A 24,124-nucleotide genomic window follows, 5' to 3' on the forward strand; every position below is an offset into this window, starting at 1 on the left:
GGGCAGCGGCGCTCCCGGTTCGGAGCTCCTCGGGGAGAAAAACCCGTCCTGAAGTTCAGCGCGGGCGCTGAGAAAGTTGCGGTGCTCAGGTTGAGCACCGCCGGACTCAGCGGCACTGGCTGCCGCCCCGCTGTGCGTTTCGGGACCGCTGGAGGTTTTCCTTAAGCACCTCACGCCATTACTGATAGCCGCTGCGGAAAGTAATGCACAGCCACGTTGTTACATAAACGGTTATTTGCTGTAGCGCGAAGCCGAAGCCAAATGGTGTCTCCCATAAGCTACGATGATGTGGAAAAGAGAGGCGGCCGCGCTCCCGGCACAGCGTTGGGTGCGCGACGGTTGTGGGGCACTGGGAAGCTGTGAGGGCAGCGCCCGCGGGCAAGCCGGGATGGGACCGGCGAGCTCAGTGAGCTTCCAGCAGGGCGCTGCAATCGAGGGGTGCCGATGGAGATGTGCTCCATTGGGCTGCGCTGGGAGCTGAGCTGCAGCTTCAGAAGCAGGGCTGGGGCAGGAAAAGGGTGAGCAGCGAACTGCCCTGGGCTGCGTGGACAACTCACGCTACCTTCCTACCCCACGCTGATGTGGAAACTACAGGACTGTGTGCCATTAGCTCTCGGCAGTGGCCGCGGGCTCCACTGCATGATCCCATTTAGAACATCTCTTCAGCACTGCTTTGTGGCCCTTCCAAAAGTCTGCACGTGAGGTGCAGTCACACTGACCTGAAATGGGGCAACTGCTTGGTGGGAATGGCAACGGGGGGAGGAGATGAATGCAGCCACAAATGCCCTCAGCCCCACAGTGTTCTGAGCGCACCTCCACCAGGGGTGGGAATGCCTGGGTAAGACTACCACAAACCACCCTCACCTCGGCCAAGCTGAGCTCCTGCTTACAGCAGCGGCAGCGCTTCCCAAAGCTGGGTGTCTGCTGCTTTCTGCAAGGTGCCTCGCGCAGACTCAGACTTGCATCTCACACATTCCTGTGCCTAACAGAGGCACAGAGGGCATGGTGCCTGCAGAAAGGCCATTCCAGTTCTCCTCCATAGACCCCACAGCTCTCACTTTCAAACGCACAGGCAGTGCAGCTGGCAGCTGTCTCTCGAGCTCAGTAAGGGGACTATGGCTTGCATGCAGCTTTTGGTCTCCACCAACAAGAAGGAAACGAGTGGTACAGTGGTGTGAGGGGTTGAGGCTGCAGGGATCCCAAGGCTGCACAGGGCAGGGAATTAAACTCCTAACGCTGAGGTGTGGCAGCTCGCCTCTGAGCGCTTTGGTCAAGACTTTCTCCATCCCTGCATGGTGAGAACTGGGCTAATTACAGCTGAGACTCCTTGCAAGACTTTAATTTATCAAATTCAGCCTGGATTAAACTCCAGGCTTGTCTGTACTGGATTTTTCAAACATTAACCACATGCCACACCTGAAATTTCAGCGCACACAGAACTGAAATGCATTTACCTCCTCCTCTCCCTAAGGCTGTTAAGGTCTCTTGGCAGGGCTGCGGGCCTCATTATGCTCATTATTCGTGTCTTAGAGATAAGTGGAGGACCTCTGTTTTCCTGCTAGAGCATTATGCATGCACGAAATGCGTTCTGGAATTCAGAATGAGAGGTTTAGGAATTCACCCAAAGCCAAATTAAATCAAAGGGAGAAAAAACAGCAACATCACCTCCTAATGTTTTCAATGGCCGCTGGATGAAGCTTCCCTCTCTCCTGACAGCAGTACTTTCCCGTGTTTGGGATATGCCCGGATAGGTTTGTGAAATCTTCCGTCTCTTATCTACGTGGGACTTTGCCAGAACATTTTTTTTCATCTGTCTGTGGTCTCTGTCAGCGTCGACATTCGTTTCTGCCACAACAACGGCCAAGTGGAGTGCATTGAACTTGGATCAAAAGGGAACTCGAGATTTTTCACTCTCTGGAAGAGGTTTTCAGATCCAACCGTTTTATGGAAATGACCTCCAGCAGCCAGGCAGGGCAGCAGGGGCTCGGCTCCAAGCCGTGCCCCAGTTCCAAAGAAGAATTACCCAGCGTTGGCGCTGCGAGCGAATGAATATTGAAATTACAGCAGATTATATTGGATTAAATTATTTATGGCAAAGCTCGCCTCACCTGGAAGGTTCTGCAGCTTTTTTCCTGGCACTGCGAAATCTGGATGTTCCAATGCTTTGGTGCTCTGTGCAGGACTGGAAACATTCATGTTTCCAATAAGCTGCTAATCTTTCCAGAAAGCACGATGGTGTCTGAGCTCAGAGCGTGATTGTAGTGCCTTATAAAGCTTTGAAAACACACATAATTTGGTACATTACTGGCCAGGAGATGCAGGTTCTTTTCCACAAGAAAAGAATTTATGGAGCTATCAGCAGCGTTTTATGGCTTTGAACAGCGCGCAACAGCGTCGCGTCCCGAGCAGAAAGTACTTAGAGTCTAATGCTTTAAAGAGGTTCAAGAAAAGGACCGGTGCTTGCGAGTGACCCAAACAGCCGCTACCACAAACAAAATTATGCCATAAAAGGCAGCAACAGCTGTCAGCAAGAAGCAAAGTGGGGCAGCTGGGTGCGCTTGCAGCCCCACGGGAAGCTGGCCTGGCTGTGCACGGAGCAGTGCCCTCATACACAGGGGCTTTGTGCTAAGGGAGGAAGGCCACAGGCAGCACCTGCACCAGCCAGGAGCAAACAGAGCGATGGGGCCATATAACAGTGTTCTGCTGGCAGCAGAAGTATGGCTTTTTATTTGACAAAGCAGAAAACTTTTGTCAGAGCATATTAATGACAGCGCAACTTTTTTTTTTTATTTTATTTTTATTTTTCTGCAGCATTTGCAAAACTAAAACACTTTGTAATCCCTTCTTTTATGCAGAACAGATTGCAGTTTTAAGCAGAGGCCCATAAACTGCAGGTTCAAAGAAACCTGAAACTGAATTAGCATAAAAGCTGGAATTCTCATTTATAGGAACAGCAAGGCAACCGCTCTGCAGGCAGTTTTATGATTTTGGTTTCAAATGGAAACAAAGATAAAAAGTGGGGCTCAGGGAACAATAGGGCTGCTCTCTCTTCCCCATCCTGACGGGCCTGGCCCTATAAAATACTGAGCGGTCTCTGCTGCTTGCCAGGACAGAATGCAGCCTGGCTTTGCTGGAGGAGGTTGGATGGTTTTCTGAACCCGTTGCCCAAACAGAAAAGCACCTTCCCTGCCCTGAAAGCACAAGGCAGCCCTGCCTCCCAGCTGCTCCGAACAATACAGAGCCTATGAGGGAACACCAAGGGTCTGTCTTTCTTTTTGAGAATACACAAATCAACTCCTGACTGCAGCTTCTCAACCAGGAAAAGTACGCGTTTCATCCATCCACCTTCCTGTGGTTTGAACTCTGCGTCACCGAACAGATTTTGGAGCACCATTCAGCTGGATTTCGCTGCTAGAGACCTCGCCTGGCTCTTAAGCTGCTGCCTACACTCTTTAGTTTAACTGGGAACATTTGTAAGATCCTATCACAAAATAAGAGGATAAACTATAAATTCTTCCCCATCCACTGGCGCTCCTGTGAGCGCACTTCATAAATGCTCTGCTTTTCAGCTGGAGCCATTATCTTCCCCTAATTTCTGCCTGCTAGTGAGTTCTGGAGCTGAAGAAGTATTTCAAATTAATTTGTCTGTCAATATCTGTGCACTGAATCAACTAATAAGAGTATTTCTCATTCTCTTCTCCGTCGGAGGAAGGGACTTTCTTACCACCGAATAAAGCACCCATTATTGTGCACCATAATCCTATTCTGTCTTTCAGGTCATTTTTAGCCCAGAAAATGCTGAATCAGCACCGGAACCAATCCAGTAATTTCTTTCATTTTCTAACATTCAAGCAAAATAATGAAAAATCACATCTCATTCGATGAATAGAATGTAGGACAGAAATCTGTTATTCCAAGGATAATTTTAAAAGAGGTCCGGTTGGGAAGGAAATACTGCAGCACAACCACACAGCTAATGCAGGGTCTCTCCCACAGAACAGATAAATCCCATTTTTGACTGTCATCTCCTATTTAGACAGCACATTATGAGCAATAAATCTGTACGTTTAGCCCGCTTCTAAACACTGCAAAGACATTAACTTGGCAAAAGAATGACCGTTACTGTGACGAATGAAACGTTCACCTGAAATATTAATGTACAATGTGATAATATCCAACTGATGATCAAAAAAAACAACCACCCACTGCAGATTTGAATAACTGAGATGCACACGAGCCAAATGGGATAGCATACATGAGAGGAGTTATTACGGCACTGTTAGGAGAACCAACAAATGAAAAAAAAAAGCTTGATAAATATTTTCCATAACAAAACACAATTGGTTGCAGTGGGATCCAGCTCTGTTTCTCATTAGTTATCCTTCACTTGTCAGACAAGTTCCATATTTCAGTGAAACCCGCTGAGTATTCTTTATAGTTTGCTGGGGAAAGTGGCTATACATTTAGCACGTTCCCTTTATGCTGTGTGTTTTCACAGGCCTTTCTTTAAAACACACTGTACACGCTTTTGCTTCTCTCCCTTAGGACAGTGGGTTTCGACATCCAAGGAGAGTTTAAAAGCAGGTAACAAGTCATCACTTTTGAAGATGCGGAGCGAGTGAAGAGGTGCAATAGCCCCAGCAGCCATTATCAGTGCCTGCCAGGGTGCCACAGTATCAAGTTATATGATAAAGCACTCAGCTGACACCAGAAAAATAATCATTCTCTCTCCCCTGCACCACCCCCTTTTTCACAAGGAGGCTTTTTACACTCATTAAATGCAACCTTATCTCTGAAAGACTGCAATCCTCAGCAAATGACAAGTGTGCCTAATCTCATTTTCTGACAAGCGATTCTGACAGCACCTTCCTTTTGATTTCTAAGACACGTAGCTAGACATATATTAATCTGTCAGTCATCGCCCTTAGGAAGGAGGGAAAAAAGGAGAGTCAGAGATGAACATTTGTGAATGCGGAGGGAACAGGGCGAGGAAGGGCTTGGGCTCCTTGCCTGGCTGTTGGCTCATCTGTGCTCCTGCTCCAGCCCCACACTGCACTGCCCGAGGATCCCAGGCAGGAGCGCAGCCTTGGGGCTGCAGCTGGGGACTTGTCTTGGGGTTCTGCACTGGATGGCACCCCGCGTGGGTGCCCTGATTGCTTGTGATAAATCAGTGCAAGGTGCATGGATTTGCCACTCAGCTGCAAAATAAGGGCACTTTATGCATGGCATACACTTGTGAGCATGGGGGTCAGGGGTGTGATACGGGGCTGCACGGGCGTGCACTGTAAGCGAGATGCTACAAACCCAAAGTAAAAAAGAAGATTAAATGAGGTGGGAGGCAGCATTCTTTATCTCACACGGCCCTGCTGGTGATGTTCCTTGTGAACACGCCTTCTCCCAAATCACAATAGCACCTTGCCCACCCACTGCAGTGGATCACCCGATTTTGCCCGCTGCCCGCCAGCCCTTGCATCCTGCTGCCCAACATCCCCACTGCCCATGCTGCCAGCACAGCAGCCCATCCTTCATCCTTGCCCTTCCACAGGATGCTGTAGAAGGGCAGGAGCAACTTCATTGCTCATAATGGAATAAGGGAAAAGAAACAAATGGAAAGAAAGCACAAAGGGGCTCAAATCCAGTGCTTTAAACTGATGCCATTTTCGCAGTAATACAGTCATTAAGCACTTGTTTGATGGCACAAAAAGTAGGCCGAGATCTTTGCTAATACATTTTATTAATCAATACCTGCACTAGAAGATGGGAACAATTAAAGTTTCCTCCTCGCTCAGACAAAGCAGCGGAAAGCTTGTGATCTACTTAAGGAGCCCGCCAGTCAATGGGAAGATGAAAAGACTTCTTCAGTTTTACTTAAGAGCTGAAATGATGTTCATACTTTGAGCGTTGAGAAGCTGGTCCTGGACAGACGGTAAATTAGCAGCCACAGGGACACTGCTGTCCCACTGATGCTGTAATAACTGGGAACCCGTAGACACATCCGTGAGTTCACTGAGCCTGAAAATAACACCGGAGATGGCTCCTTCGCCGCGCGGATCGCTCTAATAGCTGAGCCCAGCAGAAAGGTGCATTTACTGACGCTGTGCCTTATAAGGATAAATGTAAACCCGATACTCGCATCGTTTGCTTGCTTTTTTATTAGAAATGGGTTTTCTAGCTGCATCCAAACTTCAGGATGTGGGAAAGAAGGCACGGACAGGCACAGAAAGCCTCCACCTGGGGCAGGAATGGAGGGGAAAGCAGGAAGCCCTATGCAGAGCCGTGTGTGGGGAGGAAGGAGTTGCCGAGCTCTCAACAGGGTCGGGTACAGGTGTCAAACAGAAGACCGCCCCAAAATGTTGTTAGGAAAAATATCTTCTTCATACAGTCATTAATAGAAATATAAATCATAGAATTATAGAATCACAGAATGGCCTGGGTTGAAAAGGATCACAGTGACCATCTAGTTTTAATCCCCCTGCTATGTGCAGGGTCGCCAAATGCAAATGACCTTTCCATTTCTATTCAGAGAACTAATTAAGCCAACGTACCCACCAGAGGAGAACATTTCTCCCTCGTCATCATTTTGGAAGCTTGGGAATTGATTCACGTCATCCAGCTGACCTCTCGCTGTGCGTCTGTTATCTGGTTCCACTCAGTACCAAGCCTCTGGGGCACCTTGCTGTGTCTGAACCACTTGCCAAAATTCAGAGCACCTTGCCAAGCCTTCTCCAAGGCTCCCAAGGCTCACCTTGCCTTGGCACCTGGGATGCACCTCAACATGATGCAGAAGGATGCAGTGCTCACACCAAAGCCAACAGCAAAAGGAACAGAGGGATTCTGTTCCACTCCAGCCCTGTCTGCACACCCAAAGCCCTCCACATGTGCTGATCTGGAGTCTTCTGGAAATAAAATCCTCCTAACACAAGGAACAATTTTTATTAGCTCCCCAAAAGCTATTTTTCTCTCTGCTAAGATTCTAACAAAACCCAACTTCTTTGTCTCTCGAGCTCCCTTGATCTCTTTCACTTTCAGCTGTCACAGAAAGTCAATCGGCTGCACCTCTCAGCTTGATAAAGAGATGCCAAATGTTCTGATGTATCTTTAATGAGGAGGAAGATAAGACTCAGTCCAACAAGGTGCTGAACACTTTGACCCTAAGCTAGCAAAGCACTTAAATATCTGCTTAACTTTAAGCAAAAAGAAGTTCTTTTGAAGCTGATGGGGCTGTTCTAGCATTCAGACTTAAGCACAGCTCTTCCATTCTGCTGGATTAGGGACAGAGGCTTTGAAGGGCTGAGCCACAGTTACTGCAAAGAGGTTGGAAATACTCAGCTGGCCCAGTGAAAGCCATGACTGCAGAGTTACTCCATAAACTGTGGAAAGTCCTTCCATTATTAATTATTATGTCAGTTATGTTGTATGTAGTGCTGTAGGCATTATTGTTAGAGCAGGAAGGTTTACTTTCTGTTGTAACATAACACAATGTTTCATAAACGGGATGGAAGACGATGAAGGCTTGGCATTCTCTTCCAAATAAATGCTTGAACTTCAAAGAAGAAAGGGACAAACACAAAGTAATACAAATAAAAATTAATGCTGGGAGGGTCACAGAAAGAGCAGAGCTGATACCAAAGCTGAGCTATTGTACCTGAGATTTGATTAATCACTTGATCTATAACCAGTCTGGATTATTCCCGGCATTACTGGAGGAGGTGTGCTTTGAGAATCTAATATAATACATGAGAGTCATGATAAAACTTTAACCTGTTTTGATAATAGAGCTTCACGTTCCACTCCGCATGCACCTCTGAGAAAGGCTGCCAGATATTATCACGGTTAGTTATTAATCTGTTTGTTCCCATCAAATCTCTTCTCTGTTTTCCTTCTTTTTTAATAATTTGCTTTTTCTAAAGAGGAACCGATTTAATGTAGGAAAAAGCTGCGGCGTACCGAAATGAGAATGAAAAAAACGGGTGAGGAGATAATGTTTGTTTAACAGGGATGGAGGAGTTATTTTAGAAATATTTTACTACCACTTAAGAAGCACTGAGTACTACTTTATGCCTCTGCCTTAGGAATAAAAGTCATAGCACGAGTCCATCTGCACATACTTCAGTAGCAAAGGGAGACTGCAGCAGGTACATAAATATTTCTGTAGAAAGTAGCTCGGGTGGATTTTTCACCAGCAGAACAACGCGCTCAGCCCAGCACTGTGCCCAGTCCCACAGCCCCGCTCCCTCTGCCCAACGTTGACGGCGTTGGGCTTGGTGGCTATTTATTTAAGAAGTCGTAACGCATTCATAAAGCCCTGCAATGCAGCAACAAAAACCGAAACGTTAATCATTGCCGACGGAATATTGCCCATCGTGTGATAACGAAGTCGTTCTGCTCAGCAGCGCTGCATGGCTGCGGGAGCCCCTGCCATCGCCAGGCCTGGGGCAGCGGGCTGAGCCGCAGCCGTGCTCCTTGCAGGAAGCTCTGAGCAAACGCCGCCGCTCTGCCCTGGGCCTGCAGGAAGGCTGCTGAGGAGTCGCCGGCTCCCCATTAAAATACTGTTAGCGCAGGCTCGAGTTTTCTTCTTTTTAGTTCAAACGCTCGTCTGGGAGAGACAAAGGAACAAAGTGCTCGGGTCAGCGGTAACGTCTGACAAAGCCTCCGCTTCCCGGCACACACAGGGACAACCCCACCAACTGCGCCGCGGTTTTTCTTCCCCGGATGACAAGGCAAAGGTCCTGATTAAAGGCCCTCTGGGGGGGACAAGAGATGGCCCAGGACTTCAAAGCAGACGCGCTGCTGGACGGCGGGAGGGCTTTCTTTTTCCCCTCGCTCCTTTTCAGCGCGGCTCCCGCTGGCTGCGGAGGGGCTCCTAATTGCATTTCACAGAGCCCCAACAAAACGCGGGCCGCTCTCCCAGCCAGCGCTGACCCCGCAGCACGCGGGATATCATTTGCAGTTTCATGCCGGGAACAAGAAAGAGGTTCCTCGCGTCGGCGAGCCTGCAAAGGTAATGGTGCAGCTCTTTGCAGCTTGTCTGCGTGCTGCCACATTGCTGGATCTGAACAAGCAGTGCTGGGTTTTGCTAGGAGCGGCTTGGATGCTCCCTTCGTATTGCTTGAAGTGTGGGGAGCACACACCCGGTGCGGTGGGACAGGGTTACATCTGATGTGCAGACAGCCCAGCATGGTCTGGTGGCTGACAAAGGAAGGGAATGTCTGCTTGCCTAGCCAGGTGGTGGCACGGGGACACTTTGTTGGCCAGTTGTGACCAAGTGACACCCGGGTTGACCTAAATACCCAGTGAAAATTCTCCCCAGTGAGTCCAGAGCTGTGGATCTGCGGAAAAGAAGGTTGGGCCAAAGACCTGCGAGACGTTTGGATGTAGAGGACAGTGGGTTTAGGGGATGCAGAAGGAAGTGCTGAGCCAGAGGCAGTGCTGGCAATGCTGCGGCTGTGCGGGCATCGTGCATGACTTCAATCCAACACACACAGAACCCAGCAGAACTCGCACTTGGCCATCGTACCTTCCATTTTTAATGACAAGAAAGATCTGCATTAGTATGCGTGAACAAAACACTATCTCATCCAAACCAAAAAAGTCAATATATTACTACTCCTTTAACATTCGATAGTCTCTCGTTCACTAATGAGATTTGCTTTCTCGTTCTTCTTCGTTCGCATTCATATTTCAATCTGCAGCCAACTCTCCAAGTTACAGGGTTAGCCGTGCATGGATCTGCCCACGCTGCCCAACACCAGGCATGACAAGCAGAGACCATCCACATTCATGCCTGAGCTCCCATGGCTGCTCACACTGGGATCACACCCGGCACGAGGTTGGCCACTGCGATCCATTGAGTTTCTGTGACCTAAGTAACAACTCACCCCACCCCTGTGTGCACCAAACAGGCCCGTGTTCTAACAAGAATATATGTATTTACTAACTGACAATAGTGGAAAGCCTCATATTCACATCTGTATTATAATAAATGCATTATAAATGAGTAAGTAGGAAACAGTAAGGAAATGATGTTTTACTTTTAAATGCTAATTATGGAGCCCTGGTGCAGTTAATGTGTAGGGTGTTCTGTCAATTTTTAATGTTTATGCCAAGTGTAGTCTTCAATTTAACATGAGCTTTTAATCCTTTGAGTACTAAATTGCCTTTTAATGCTTGCAGCACAACATTGTGTTTGCACAAAGTCAAGTCTGAAAAATGAACACACTACAAGAGATGTGCATGTATGGAGGGGGGGGAAGCACAAAGGACAAGATTTTTTTTTTTTAACGATGATGTTGGAACAGTACAAGAGGAAGGGAGTGCCTTAGGATGTACCTGGCAATTGTTTGCAGTGGCAAAAAGCTGAAGCGTTGCTGGTGATTTATTATCTTGGTTGAAGCATTTTCAGAAAAAAAAAGTTATTTCAGTCTTGAACAGAAAAAAGCAGTACCAAAAATTCATGGTTAACACTCAGAAAGGGACCTTTGAGGTGCAAGGAATTACTGCAGGAGCTACGTCTGCATGCTCAGTGTGACACAAGCAGTTAGAAGGAAAGAGTTTTCAGCTGACAGTAGTTAAATGAGGAGCAGTGCTGCCCCTCAAAAGAGCTGCACAGGGTGCTACAGTGCAACATTCTGGGACAGTTTGTTTGCTGTGCCTTTTCAGGCTGGTTATGGTGCCTGCTGCAGTTCAGCTCTGAGCCCCAGCCTGCTACAGTTCATAGCACAGTTACAGCACACAACATGTAGGCGCCTCCTAATACAGCCCAGTGCAGGTTTGCTTCCCAAGTTTGCTCCTCAGCAAACCAGTACCCAACCAGACATGCAGAGCTGGCTCTGGATGCCTTTGTCCCATTGGGATGGCCCCGATGCTCTGGCCATGCTGACCCCACGGCAGCTCAGGCAGGGACCTGGTCAAACCTCATTCCCATCCCTGCCCTCTCATTCCCAGCAGCTCCCACCTTCCCTCTTCTGCATGCAATAGAATGTAATGGAGCCAGGCACAGGTGCAGTCCCCGTGCCACGTCTGGTTCATTAGCTTATCTCGGCATCTTGCTTTGTTCCACTGCCATATCTTGATGTTATCTAAAGCTTTTTATGCACTAAGAAAGAGATTACAAGGTTTATAATTTCCCTCATACACGTAACAAAAATAATAAAGCATGAAATTGCGGAGCTGTGACTGATTTCCTACAGAAGTTCAGCAGCTTCCAGCAGGCTACAGCAGGATGTGCCTGGTGAGGTCTGTCTGTAAGCATCTATGTGTACATGTATATGAATCTGAGCTTTTGCATGTATTGTATACATGCCAAATGCATCACACTGGGGTGAAAAACTACAATATTAAAGCATCTGTATAACTTTTCTGAGAGGACACGGCCTGTTTGCAGTAGATTTGAGACACCATTGGCATTCTGTAGAACACCAGACAATTCCTTAACAGTCCTGCTTGCATCCGTTTACCCGCATCTGTAAAATTGAGTGTGGGGGATAAATACTCAGCAGGGCACTTCTGGTTCTTTGTGCATCTGCTCAGGAGGAAAGCACCAGCCCAGCAGCCTTGGCTTAGCCCAGGCTAAGGCATTGCTGCCCAGGATACAGCCCCAGCAGCCCCAGCTGGGTGGTTGGGCTTCACTGTAGAGAACCCACGCACCACCACGCTCCTGGATTCGTGGGAAATGAGCAAACCTCAGCACTGCCCAGAACTGGTGAGCTCTGACCCCCGTGGCTCCAAGAACACCATCAGACAGACAAGGTGACATAGCTAATGGCAACAGAGCTGCACTCCTTCTGACAACCTACTGAAGACCAAGTGAAATTAAATATATGAGGTATTTGTGCCATGATGCCTACAGTGATGGCCACGTCCCACAGTACTGGAGGGAGCCTGGCTGGTACCACCACACACTGCGTGTTACAAATCCACATTTAAATGAATGCATGTGTAAATATCCTCAGAATATTCCAACTGCATACACCAGCATGGCAATATCTTTCTATAGCTGTGAATTTCATGAAATCATTTTTGTTGCCCTAGCTTTGAATGAAATCTCAATACAGTCCATCAGAAATACAATAGGCATTGGCAGAGCCAGGCTACGGCAACAGAGCAAGCCTGTGTTTCCTGAAGACTTTTCTCCCATCAACTTATTGTAGTGAATATAGTATGGGAACATAAATCACATAATGTCAGATTTTGATCTCCTTTATTTTAGGGCAAATCTTGTGTCTGAGAGTGGCAAGGAGATCACTGGAAAGCCTGCTGGAAACCCAGTTTCCTCTGTGACAGTCTTGCATGCAGACTGTAAGCCTTTCAATTTCCTCATAAAAACTGTCATTGGGAAATTTCAATACCACTTTTTGTTGCCACTGCATTGCCTAAGAGCCTTAGTTATGAACTTAGCTTCTCGATGTCTAAAATAAAAAGGCAGCCCCTGTCTCAGAGATGCATTTTATACACACTAAAACATTCATTGCCTTGCTGAATCCAGGCTAATGCATGGCGCTTAGCTCCTAAAAGGGTTCACAGGAGGAAAAAAAAGAGTAAACAAATAAATTAAACCCTAATGCTACGTGCGAATTAAATAGACACAGTGCTTTAACTACCTGATGTTCTCTGTCTTTGCTGTTCATGGAGAGGAAACGAGAGAGCCAAGAGTTCCTTTGCTCGTATGGAGGGCTGGATTCTTAACCCCACTGTCCTTTAGGAGCTGCCTGTGTCTCTCCTATGCATCTCCTCTGTTGAACCATCACCCTTCTTGTTCAGGTCTCTCCTATGATAATCTCCCTGCTCAGCCCCAGGTAACACAGTGCAACACCTCTCTACTCTCTGAGTTTATTTGCAGTATCCATCCATAAGAAGCTTTAAATATGTATTACACTACAATAAAACCCTTGTGGCCCACCAAGTTGGGGCTGGAAAACCAGTTTAGCTTCGCAAAGGAGCTGGTATTAAAATCAAGGGCTCTCAGTTCATCCTGTCATGCGTTTTAAGACCTGTGAATAATAAAGAAGCACTGGTAATTTTACTAAAAAATGAAATCCCGTCATTTCTGCAGAATAAACAGAAAGAAAACAATGCATTAGCTATGCAATACTTCTCAGCCCCGCACTTTGAATGTGTCATTAAAGACAGATTTTACCCATGAAAAATATTTTTAAGAAGTAATAAATACACAAAACTTTACATATACTTTTCATTTCCTTCCTGCATCCTCTCTGTGGGAGGCAGGCTCAGATTAAGTTGGTATTGCCAATTCCTGCAGCCCCAGGAAGCTGGAGTCCTATTTCTTACAGCTCACGTATACTGTGCTCTAAACTAAATCCTACCTGCAAGTGTGAAATTAAGGACTATAAATCTTCGACGTTTTGCAGATTTTAGAAATGAAAATAAGTAAAGAGGAGCTGGAACACAATCTGACTGCCAGCTCATCAAGTTGACGTTCACATTTCCAGGCCCAAAGATACGCAGTAAGAACAGTTCCCTGATTTTTCTCTTATCGAAGAGTGGCTTTATGACAAAATTCAGTGGAGAAATAATTATGGCTTTATTAATTAAATGAGGAACTGTTTTTGAAGAAGGAGTGCAGCACTACGAAGGATAATGTGGGAATTGATGTGGATGGCATCTATGCTGACCTATGGTCTTGACAAGCCAGTGTCACCTTGTCCATGCTCAAGTCAAAGGAAACAGCACCATCATTTTTGGGAAGGGACAAGTGCTGGTATGGTATCCTGACTGCAAGATGGCCACCCTGTACCCTAGTGAAGGCAAAACAAACCCCGACGTCCCAAACAAACCTCCAGGAGGGGAAAACAAAGGTGCCCACCTGCCCTGGAATCCTGGAGTGTGGGATTAAATCCTGAGCAACAACTACAGCTGATCAAGTGTGGCCGAGTCCCCTTCCAGCCTCCTCCAATGACAAAATCAGAGCACCTCAGGCTTATCACTGCCCGTCTTATCTTGAACAAAAATACTATAAAGTAATGGGATCAAGTCTTCTCTCTGGTGTACTGCTTTCAGCTGTGATTCCTCAAAGTGATGGCATTGTGCTGGTGTAAATGAGAAGCAGCCAGGTATCACAACAATTTTAAACCGGGCGCTGCATTGAAAAAACAAACCCACAAAACAGTACTAAACTAACCCACAGAATGCATACATTCAGGTCATCGCAACAATCAGCCTTGAAAAGACACAACATGACAGCAGACAGCTGCAAAACATCCACCCACCCTGTAGGACCATTGGCTTCCCTGGCAGCGCTGGGGACGGCTCTGACCCAGCTGGTAGCACGATGAGAGCTGTCAATTAGGCCTTGTAGACAAGCCACCAAATTCTCAGAAACACAAAACTCCAGCAAAGGATATTGCAAGGTTACCAATAAAAGACAAGTCCTGAGGGTAATACTCGAGTGCGGTTCCTCGGCTGGTAGCCGATGCCTGCTGCAGAATGTCACTCACGGAAAGTCACGATGCCTTGATAGGCTTCACAATTCCCCATCAGTTCTCCAGCTGCTTGGCTAATCAGATATTATTACCTCCTTTGTGCTTTCTTTCCCGACCCTCTCTCTCTCTCCCTTTCTCTGGCAAGGTTGCTGTAAAAGGACTCGGTAATGATTCCTATCTAAATATTTCACTCACGATACAAAGGTCTGTATTTTGCATACCATGGAACTTTTGTTGCTTTGTCTTTTTGACAAAAAAGCTTCCCAGGCTTCTGGGAATAAATACTGATAATTGTACCCAGCCTCAGCACAGCATGTTGGATAGGAAACCACACAAAATTGAGCTCACGTGCAGTGAACATTGAGGAGGGGACTTCAGCACACCAGCACTGACAGCTCAGGTTGGGGACACTGTTTTGGGCTCAAGGTTGCATCAGAAGAACTTAGTGTGACACATGGCAGCTGCATCAGGCTATGCCTGCCACCTGGTCATGAAATGTCCGCTCCTGCTGCATGCTGGGGCAGGGATGAACATTTCTTTCTTGCCTCTGAATAAAAAAAATCGCCCAGGGAGTGGTAAGGTCACCATCTCTGGAGGTGTTCCAGAGCCATGGAGATGCGGCACTGAGGGACGTGGGCAGCGGGCACGGTGGGGTGAGCTGAGATTGGACTAGATGATCTTCTGATGGTCATTTCCAACCTCAGCAATTTGATGATTCTTTGATTCTACAGGACCCTCACCTTGGCTCATGGTCACTTGAACGTGGTCACTGGGCATGATGGGGTGGGTTGGGGTTGGAGTAGATGATTTTAGTGGTCTTTCCAACCTTAATGATTCTATGATTTCACAGGATCGGCCTGCACCTTCTCTTGATGTTATGTCTCCATTCGGTAGGCACGTTGTCCTTGTTCCTTGAGAGAAGATGCAGGTCTGTGTAAGAGCTTTCCAAAATCTCTCATTTTGATTTAAACTCCTACTTTCCCTGTGTGCAGAACACCAATATCTTACCTTTGCATGACTTGGAAGGGAGTAAACTTCAGGTTTCCAAAGCCAGGCAAATTGTTCTGATTCATTATTTTTCCTAGTTCCCTAACAAGATAAACCTGGTGCCTTTAAAACCCTTTGCAAAGGGGAGGTTCCAGCACTTGAAGCCCCCTCTCCTATATTTGAAGAGCACCTTCACCACCGAACAACTGTCCCTTGTTGAGCTCAACTCCAGCCAGCACTTACAACAGCCCTCAGAATGAGGACTGGCCGAGTCCCCGTGTCCCTGTGCTACACATGGACATGCAACCCTGGTGCGTCTGCATGGCTCAGCCTGTGAACAAAGCGTCCCTCTCTCCGCAGGACGTGTTGGCTTGGGCACGCAGCCATGGCTCCCTGCTCCTGCCTGCGGTGTAGACAAGCCGAATGTGGCTTCCTATGGAAATGAGTGGTAAATTATTAATATTAATAACATCTATAAACAACTGGTGACAACTTCAAGTGGCTTATTGTGTAATATGCTCAAGGCATCTGTTCATTATCATCTACAAGACGTTCCTGGCGTACTTAGCAGTTCACCCTAGTGCCTGCACAACCTTGTTGCACTCTGAATTCAGTGCCCAGAGCTCTGCACCAGCCCACCCCATGCACACCAGTGCCCATCTCACTGCCCATGTCCCCACCAGCACTGTCAGTGTCACATCGCTGCAGCTGATTTCTGTACGCAGTGATTGAGTCAGTGGAGATCTGTCTAATTCAGAGACAGCACACGTGGGGAAGCCATTACCTATCCACTCTGTGGCTTAAGGCAAGAGGGAAGCATCTTCCATCTCAGCGCTAACCTTTGGAAAAAGGATGAGAAAGGGGAAAGGCAAATGGAGGTGTAGGTACAGGATTCTGCAAAGCACTGCCATACGTTTATTATGTCAAAGAGGGAGTAAGCCGTGATGTTACAATTTTTCTGTCAAGGACAGTGATAAAAACCTCTCCTCACTCCAAGCTTTGGGATTTACAGCACAGGTTTCCAACCTCCAGAGGCTAATTATTTCAAGCCATCCTGCAGTGCACCCTGGGCAATGCTTTATGAAGTCACTCCGTTGCGGATGAACACCCGGTGCCTTGCCGGCCTCTCGCTGTCACGATGCAGAGACGGACTTCTACTCCATGTAGCAATTTTTAAACAGAAGTGGATGATTTTTCAAGTAATTATTAGCAAAAACGTCAAACAGAAAGGCAGAGACTGGCGATCCCACTGAGAGGAAGCACTGAGGCAGAAAATCCGTGCCGGAGGATGCTGGCTGGCAGACAGGCGCTGCTCCTGACGCGGGCCCAAACAAACACATGGCTCCTCAGCCCTGGTCTTAATCTCATTTCCTGATCTGAGAAGGGCTTGGGAAACCCAATGCTTTCACAAAAATTGTTTCTTAATTGTCGTTGGCAACCTCATCCGCTACCTTCAAAGGAGCAGTTAATGGTATCTAAACAGATAGCGGTGATACCACAGTGAGCCAAGGAGCCGCTCCTGGTCTCTCTCACAAAGACTGATTCTCAAATTACCAGATGTTTTCTTTGTCTTTGAGAAAAAGAAAAAAAAAGAAACAACCTTGAGGCCTTCCCTGAAGGAGGGCTGAGTTACAGAAGGTGCCGTGGCTGAACGACACGCAGCACTGCACCAAAGCTGCTGTCTGAGCAGGGCCCCACGGGCCATGAGCAATGTCCAAGCTGGACATTACTTCACTGCATTGCACAAGGAAAAGAAGAATGATGTTTGGGGTTAAACCACCAGAACACAGCCATGTAATAACCTTCTGCACATCTCAGCGTATTATTACGTCCACCAAAGACCCAATCCTACAATGTGTCAGTGGGGAGAACAGTTGATCTTTTCCCTTCTTCTACTGTCTCACTTTCTTCACTAACTTCGCAATCATTTTTGGACATTAACTACTCATTTTTATGTCTTTAGCAGTGATGCTCAAAGACTGTCTGCGTAACAGTACTGCAAATAGATGACCAACAGGCAGTGCTCTTAGGACCAGATGGCACCAAAGCTGGGCCGTACCCTGCCTTTCTGGGGCTAGCTCCTGGATCGGTCTGCACGTAACACATAAACCAGAACCCCTCTAGGCTTGGACGGAGTTAAAGCCGACATCAAACCACATGACAACACCCACCCCAAGCACATTTAGGAATACAGATGAAATATGCAGGTTACACTGAAAGTAAGGCCTCTATGGACTTCCACGCAACAGATACAAAGAGCACAACAGCACCGTTGCAAATTCTCAGCTATATTTTTCAACACAGTCACCACCATTAGCTGTGCCTTTTCACCAATGATGAACAAATACCTGCATGCTGCGCTCACAACAGTTCTCATGGCCATCGGGAACATGGCCTGTCTACCACATCACGTCCCACTGCTGAAACACACCATCCTCCCCTCACTGTGCTGACATCCACTGTTTGTTCTCCATGAACGTTCAGCAAGCATCAATGAATGTCACTGAGTGCCATCTTGTCCCACATGGAGGAATTCAGTGACATACCTTTGCTTCACGTGCACGTCCATGTCTTAGAGGTCTTTTCCAGCCTTAATGAATCTATGACTCTCGGGGTCCAGTGACCCAGCTGGCTCCAGTATGAGCCTATATTTCAGTCAGGTCAGACTGGGTGTCCTGAATTTCTGGGTACCTGCAGAAATAGCTGAGCCCACACAGCTGCTCCGCTCACTAATGGTGTCCTCTCTGAAGCTCATTCCAATTTTAGCTACCCAAATGCCAGTGGTGGTTCAGGTCGTAAACAGTAAGGAAAGCCAGGCCCTGAGTGCCTGCCCAGCCTTTGACTCAGGGCAGGGAAGCCTGTTGCCATTTAAGCCCTTCTAGCTTGAGTTTCTGGCCACCCTCCATCAGACTGGTAAATGGCTTATTGTTAAACAGCGGGGACAGGCTTCTGTTTTGATGATGAATGATTTTGGTTCAGGGCAAGTCTGCTCCCACCAGACCCAGGCTTGACCAAAGTCACTCAAAATGAAACACAAGTGTTCATATGGAGCTTTGTTTTAACAAATTGCTTTCAATTTATACCTTACTTTAGTCCTAAATTAAACCTACAATGCTTCCTATTGTTGATTTTCTCATTACATTCAGAACTAAATAAAAGAGATTTGCAGGACACTGCCCATTCCAAGCAGAGCATGCAGGTACCTCCATAGCTGCTGGCGCTCCTAGAATAACCAGATACTTGCCTGAATGTTTTTGAGGATTGGACTTGTGATCACCTATGAGTTTAGACCTGAAAAATGATCTCTGGCTGTGCTGTGCTGGGCTGTTAATGTTCTCCTGGGGCAGCCACATGTTTGTGGAGATGGCTTCACCCAAGCTAGAAGATGCTGGAGGACAACATCTGGTCTGTCTTTTTGTCTGGGGTGGACACAACGCAGAAGAGATAAAATATGTCCTATTCTTCCAACTGGCATGTGTCCTTGTGGCAAAATGTTGAGAAAGATGCCATGACTCCAGGCAGGAGCTGATTGAGGGAGTGTCCAAGGAGGTGGGGCAGGGCTGCAGCCCACTGTCCCCACATTGGCACCTCCTGTGCTCCTGCTGTGGGACCACTGCTGCACTGGGAAAGGGAGGAAGGGAGGATCCCCCCAAGGTTCAACCTACAGAGCCTAGAGGTAAGGCATAAGGCAGCCAAGCAAAGAGCCACCACTAACCTACAGTTAAGCATAAATGTTTCAACAGTCCACGAACAACTCAAATATTCAGCATTTACTGAAATCACGGGGCACATACACTAATGTTAGTCATGGCAAGTTGCTGAAAAAGTTACTGGAAATCAACTTGGAGTTGTTTTCTGAGGAAAATGAGTGATACCAAGACAGACCACAAGCTCTGCACTAGGCATACACGTGAGTGTTCTGAGGGAGGGAGATGAAAAACAAAGCTAGACTTGACACCAAGTTCTCTTCTCTATTGTTATGGTTCATTAGGAGAAAAAAGAAAAGTGAAAGCCAGACAAGGCTCTGAATCTTCACATTATTCCAGTTTAGAAGTAAGAACGACATGCATTGAGCATGGCAAGGGCCACCCCCTGGGCAGCAGGGGGTCCCAGCACCTGTGACCCCCACTCACCTGAAGGCTGCCACATCTCATCAACTGCAGAATTAACCCAAGGTGAAAACTGTCAGCTGAGTCTGACTCCAATTACACCCAAACTTCAGCAACAAACAGAAGAGCCAACACGCTTTGGCAGAGCAGCCAAGCAATATCTCACAGCAGAATGATCTCTAGGACCTATCTAAGACTTCACTCAGATCAGTCTGATGATGTCTGGTGAAATTATTTTCGGGACTTGGGCTTCATTCTCTGGATAAAAGCCTCAGTATTGGGATGACATCAAAAGTCCTTGTCAGGATCGTGATGCTCACATGCAGCTGACCTGAAAAGGGAAATATGCCCTTGACATCTGACCCTTGCAAAGGCAAAGGCAATTTTACTGAGAGCATGAATAAAATAAACTTTGTCTGACAGGGCTAAGGGAAGGGATAAGACATGAAGAGGTTTGTGCTGTCCTCTGTTAGCTAAAACCCTTTGGACTTTGCTTCCACCTCACTGCAGAAGGCTGCTGATGCAAAGGGTGATATTTGCCCGCAATCTTTCCCTGGGAAGTAATTAGTTTCCATTTAGAGGGATGACAAATTGATCGGGCAGGAATCTCACTGTGCTCTGAATTGAAGCTAAACTGTGATAGCTCCAGCTCTGGCAAGTTGGGTTTGTAAGTCTGTCAATGCATTTTACAGTTTCAAAATTCAATCACCCAACAGCAGGAAAGGCATTGACTTAAAAAAAAAAAGAAAAAAAAAAGAAGAAGAAAAAAAAAAAAAGAAGATGATGAAGAAGGGGGGGAAGAGCCACCAAAGCTTACACTTCCTCCTGCAAGTTCATTATCGCCTCTCTAAAGCATGACGGTGGTGTGAAATGGGTTAGACGCACGGATGCCTCTGTTAACGGCCAAAGAAAAAAAAGTCGCACATCATTAGGAATGGAATAAACGATACCGAGGCACAGAGCAGAAATGATTTGATTAGCAATTTCCAGTTTTGAAAAGACCTGGAAGAGAACCAAATGACTATACAGAAGGTGTGATGGAGTTCTTAATTGCTGTAACTGCACAGGGAGACTCGATGATTTGTGACATATAATACAGCACAGTACGCTAACGCTAATAACTGTTAATTAACTGCAGCAATGATATACTCTCAAAATGCACATACAAGTTACCATAATTTCTAGATTAAAAGCTGCAACGTTAGAAGCCAAAGGCACAGGGAAGGCGGCACAGAGGGAGAGTGGGGGAAAAGAAGGAGGTGCAGAGCGAGATGGAGCGATTTTCCTTTTTTTTGAAACCCCCTTTGAGTATGGCTGACATCTCACCCGGAGCAAAGCGGCCAGAAAGCACACAGGAAAAAAAAATAATGCTCCTGCCGAAATGTGAAACAGCTCCTGAACGAGCCTCTCCCTCCAGAGCAGCAGTTATTAATTCTGAAAGGCTGCTGCTGCACCAGGCCATCTGGCTGCGCCGTAAAGAGCGCAGTGGCTGCTGCTGAGCTAAGATTCCTGTCGGCTCCCTCTCACCCCGCTGACATTACTCACTCACAAATGTTATTGCACCATTTTCTCCCCCCATCACTGCTGTTTGTGAGTTGCTTTTTTCACTTGCAGGCGGCTCCTTGCACTGCCCCATGCAGGAAGGGCTCTGCTGGAGCTTACGGGAAGCACTGTGTCCAGGGGATGCCCAGAAGCTGCTCCACTCCAAGCAGCGTGCAGGGCTGGGAGGTGGCATCAGGAAAAGCTGCGGGATCACAGCCTGCGAGAGAGCCTAGTGGGGAGTCGTGTGGTACTGATCAGCTGCTTGGAACTGCTAGAGCATCTTCTCCTTCAGATCAATAGTAATAAAGAGGGGAAGGCAGGTATCGGGCGTGCAATGAGCAAGGCTGATCCTGTTGTTCTTGCAGAGCTGCAAGCCAGCCCAACAGACCCTCTGGGCTCCTCCTTCTTTTGAACCATCACAGACCTGCAGGTTTGGGATGCTACAGTCACACTGACTTTGTGCAACCTAAGTGTACCAACGTCAGTTGTACCAACTCGATGTACCTGTGTCAACTACCGCACAGATGGGAAAGCCAGAAGGCTCCATTTCTGTCCCTGGTGCATCCCTTGCGGTGTGCTCCTTCGGCAACCCCCAGAGGAAACCAAACAGAGGAATGCTTTGGAGGCTTCACACCACTGTGGGAGAATTTCAACTCTACTCCCTTTGGTGAACAGTGGAAGAGCAGAAAACAAGCAAAAATCGAGCAGAACACCTACGTTTCATAGCGTCACTGCTCGCTGCTATGCATGGGGACACAAAAGATGGCAAGGAGAAGAACACGAGCATGGAGCAAAGAGGAAAAAAAAAGGACTAACAGACTTGCTCAGCCTCTATATCCTCCGTGTTCGCACCAGTGCGACGTGTTGAGAGCATGTGTGAAGTCTATCTATCATTTTAACATCGAAGTGCCTTGAAAAATATTAAGGGTAAACTTCGCTGTCATTCCAACATATGGCAAGACACCGAAATACAGACATATTCTGAAGAAACTGGAGAATTTGAATGAACGCTTTCTTTCACCGAAGAGCACACTGGTTCTGTATTTTCTAATTTTACATCTACCCCCATAACCTCCAACATTCTTTTCTAGTCCAGTTTTTTTCAGGCTAACAAACCAACCCTCCTTGGCACCCGCAGCAGCACTGAGTGCACATGCATGGTGGAAAGAAACAAAAAATCCCAGGTTCTACCCACGTTCCATTAAAACAGTTGGCTTCCATTTACCCAAACAAGATGGTGTCATTGATCTCAGGCTCCTCCAGCACTCTGCCCAAATGTAAGTACGTTTTCACCCTTTACCTTGGAAGCAGAATGACGCTTCTGGGCCAGCCCTTCCCCCTCCTCACCTTTGCTTCCTCTGGGGCTCCGGGCTGTCACATCACTCCCACGACCACAGCTTCTAAATAACATTGCTGCTTCTTTACCAGCTCACACAGAACTTTAAAACCGATTTAAATCTGAAATGAATGCTGTGAATATTGGTCCATACGCAAGTCAGACATTTAATAACCCCCATGGGAAAGAAAAGCTTCTGTAACTGCTCAAATGCATCCTGTGGGGATGTCAGCCTGGAGTGAAAGATTCTTAAAGACTTTCTCTGTGACAGCATCACACCCTCTGAGAGTCCCAGGTGCCATTAGGGGGGAGAAGGGGGCTATGGCACACTTGAAGAATGCGAGATTAATCAGCCTCAGGTACTAATGTTTTGCTTTCAGATGTAAAGGATGAGACTGAAATTGCATGATTTCAGAAAAGCGGGTGTTCATAAGGCATCGTGCAGCCTGCTCTATGCAGAACCTTATTTCTGGTGGGTTCTGGTGGCCATGTGATCCCATGTACCATATGGGATCAGCACAGGGCTATAGCGATATTGTGGGGACTGCTCATTTTATTGCAGAAAACACCTTTCACATCTGATGGGAGGTAAAGGGGGTCCCTCTCAGGTCTTTCTCACCCTAAATCCAGGCTTTGTCACAGACACAAAGACTCCAACAGGACAGCTTGGCACCCGCGAGGGGGAATTATGCTTTCCAACTTGCATTTTTTGCCTTTGAAATGTTTCCTCCATAATTAAAAGCAAATTTTTCTTGTCACAAGACAGAATTCCTTTGTGCAGAAAACTGAAGCCAAGCCTATACATTACTCACTTCTCCCTTTAAGCCTCGGTTTTCCCAGAGATTAAACGCCTGATAAACCCCCCCTAAGCTGGGGCTAAGGGCAGAGCTGCCCTCTGAGCCCAAGCTGGGCATTTCTCGTTGCAGAACTGCGACAAACCCTGGGGGATGTGACCTTGTCCGAGGGCTTTCCTATTTCCCCCAGTGCTTGGAAAACCCTTCTGCAGCCTACAGATGCAGCAGCCACAACACATGGAGTCCTCAGGTTGGATATTAGGAAGAATTTCTTCTGAATGAGTGGACAGGCAGTGGTACAGCTGCCCAGGGAGGTGGTGGAGTCACCATCCCTGCAGGTGTTTAAGGAAAGGCAGATGTAGTACACAGGGCCATGTAGTGGGCATGGTGGGGGATGGTTGGACCACACGATCACAGAAGTCTATTCCAACCTTAACGATTCTATGATTCTGTATTTCTTCATCTCTCTCCGCAGTTCAAGCCCTATAACCCAACCCTACCAATGACCACCACCACGTGGCCGAGCCCCACATGCAGGGCTCAGTGCCATCCTTAAATCCCAGCTGACACATCCACACCGAGGGAAAACCCCTTTGGGTACAGGAGCACAGCCTGCTCGAGCCGCGTGAAGTACTGCATCCTTCACACGCTGCAAACCACAGAGGTATTTGCCACCCCAGATGGAAACAAACATTTTTTATTAAGATCCGCTTTAACCAAAAGCATATATAAAACAAAAGGGAGAAATATTTGAGGTTTGTGGTGGTTGGAACCCGTGCGCGGAAAATTAATGCTTTGACATATATTTTGCGCTTAATCTTTTGTGGCAACTTTTTTACATTTGTAAGAGTTATGGATTTTAAAAGTCACAGCTAAGATTCCTTAATGAGCATTCACCACCCTGGAAGTGGAAGCAGG

The sequence above is a fragment of the Meleagris gallopavo genome, chromosome 21 (genome assembly GCF_000146605.3).
Source record: "Meleagris gallopavo isolate NT-WF06-2002-E0010 breed Aviagen turkey brand Nicholas breeding stock chromosome 21, Turkey_5.1, whole genome shotgun sequence".
Classification (NCBI taxonomy): domain Eukaryota; kingdom Metazoa; phylum Chordata; class Aves; order Galliformes; family Phasianidae; genus Meleagris; species Meleagris gallopavo.